The sequence below is a fragment of the Bos mutus genome, chromosome 7, assembly GCF_027580195.1.
Source record: "Bos mutus isolate GX-2022 chromosome 7, NWIPB_WYAK_1.1, whole genome shotgun sequence".
In the NCBI taxonomy this organism is placed as follows: domain Eukaryota; kingdom Metazoa; phylum Chordata; class Mammalia; order Artiodactyla; family Bovidae; genus Bos; species Bos mutus.
In genome coordinates this window covers 57,322,421-57,324,782 of record NC_091623.1, presented here as the reverse complement: position 1 = coordinate 57,324,782, position 2,362 = coordinate 57,322,421, and positions in this window count along the sequence as shown.

Below are 2,362 nucleotides of genomic sequence, written 5' to 3'. Positions count from 1 at the left end.
TTTACCAGTTTACATTCCTACCAACAGTGTAGGAGGGCAATCTAAGTACTATTTTAACATTCATTTGTTTCCTTTTAATAGTAGATGTTTGAGCATATGTCTTTATTTAAATTTTTTGAGCATATTTTTGCCATCAAAAAGTCTACAAACAATAAACACTGGAGAGGGTGTGGAGAAAAGGAAACCCTCTTAAACTGTTGGTTGGAATTCAAACTAGTACAGCCACTGTGGAGAACAGTGTAGAGGTTCCTTAAAAAAAACTGGAAATAGAACTGCCATACAACTCAGCAATCCCACTGCTGGGCATACACACCAAGGAAACCAGAGTCAAAAGAGACACATGTACCCCAATGTTCATTGCAGCACTGTTTACAATTGCTCGGAAGCAACCTAGATATCCATCAGCAGACAAATGGATAAGGAAGTTGTGGTACATATACACAATGGAATATTACTCAGCTATCAAAAAAGAATACATTTGAGTCAGTTCTAACAAGTGGATGAAACTGGAGCCTATTATACAGAGTGAAGTAAGTCAGAAAGAAAAGCACCAATACAGTATATTAACACATATATATGGAATTTAGAAAGATAGTAACGACAACCCTACAACAAGACAACAAAAGAGACACAGATGTAAAGAACAGACGTTTGGACTATGTGGGAGAAGGCAAGGGTGGGATCATTTGAGAGAATAGCATTGAAATATGTATAGTACCACATATAAAACAGATGACCAGTGCAAGTGTGATGCATGAGGCAGGGCACTCAAAGCCGGTGCTCTGGAACAACTCAGAGGGATGGTGTGGGGAGGGAGCTAGGAGGGGGGCTTCAGGATGGGGGGGACACATATGCACCATGGCTGATTCATGTCGATGTATGGTAAAAACCACCATAATATTGTAAAGTAATTAGCCTCCAATTAAAATAAATAAAATTTTTAATGATAAAAATAAAAATCTAAAAAAAGGAAAAAAATTTTTGAGCATATTTAAATGCTGATGAATAGAAAAGAAATCATCCTTGTATCTCTAATATCTAGCATGCCATATATACTTAATATATATTTGTTGAATAAACAAATAAGTGGATGTGTAAAAATATAATTGTGACTATGATAAAATTATGTGATTTGGAAGTGATTTCACCAAGTGTTCTTAAATCTTCTTCAGTTGGTTCAACTCTTAGGATATAGTCTGATGATAAGTCAGTTTAGGCTACAGTGTGGTACGGTGACAAAGAAGTCCCAACATCTCAGTGGCTTGGCAGAGCAAATACGTTTTTGTGTGCTATTTTTGCAAAGTCCAGTGTGGATCAAGAGGCTCCCCATGTGAGATTCAGCTTTACTTTTTTATGACTGTGCTGGGTCTTCGTTGCTTTGTGCAGGCTTTCTCTAGTCGTGGTGAGTGGGGACTACTCTTTCTTGGGCGCTCACGTTTCTCATGGAGGTGGCTTCTCTTGTCGTGGAGCACAGGCTCTAGGCATGAGGGCTTCAGAAGTCGCAGCACATGGACTCACTAGTTCTGGCACATGAAGTTAGTTGCTCCAAGGCATGTGGGATCTTCCCAGACCAGGGATTGAACTCGTATCTCCTGCATTGGCAGGCAGATCGTTAGCCCCTGTGGCACCAGGGAAGTCCTCAGCTTTTCTTTTATGATTCTATTATTTTGACATGTGACCTCCTTGGTTGTTGCTGGAGGGGAAGAGTTGAAGACTGTAGGATTCAGGCATATATCACTGCGACCAACATCTCATCCGCTAGAATTCAGCCACATGCCCCAGACTATCTGAAATGAGCCTGGAAAATACCTGTCCATGGCCCGTGTGTGCAAGGAAAGGTGTTGGTGGAGACACCACATTGCACTGCGTTTGTGCCACCTGACCACCCACGCATGTTCTTTTGTGGCCTTTCAGGAGCTCCTTGGTGGTATTGTACAAGTATCCCCAGTCTGCTCCAAAGGAATTTCAATATATTCTCTTTTTTTTTTTTAACTATTTGGCTGTGCTATGAGGCATGTGGGATCCTAGTTCCTGACCAGGGATGGAACCTGCATCCCCTGTATTGGAAGCATGGAGTCTTAACCACTGGACCGCCAGGGAAGTCCCCAAGTTGCAACATATTCTAACTATAAAATCTCATACCTTTTCCCATGATCTTCAGTGCTTTCTAGTTTGACTATTTCTTTCTTAGGGAATAGTTGCCTTGCAATGTTGCACAACAAAGTGCATTAGCTACAGCATGTAGCATGTTAGTCACTCAGCCATGTCCAACTCTTTGCGACTCCATGGGCCATAGCCCACTAGGCTCTTCTGTCCGTGGAATTCTCCAGGCAAGATTACTGGAGTGGGTTGGCACTCCCTT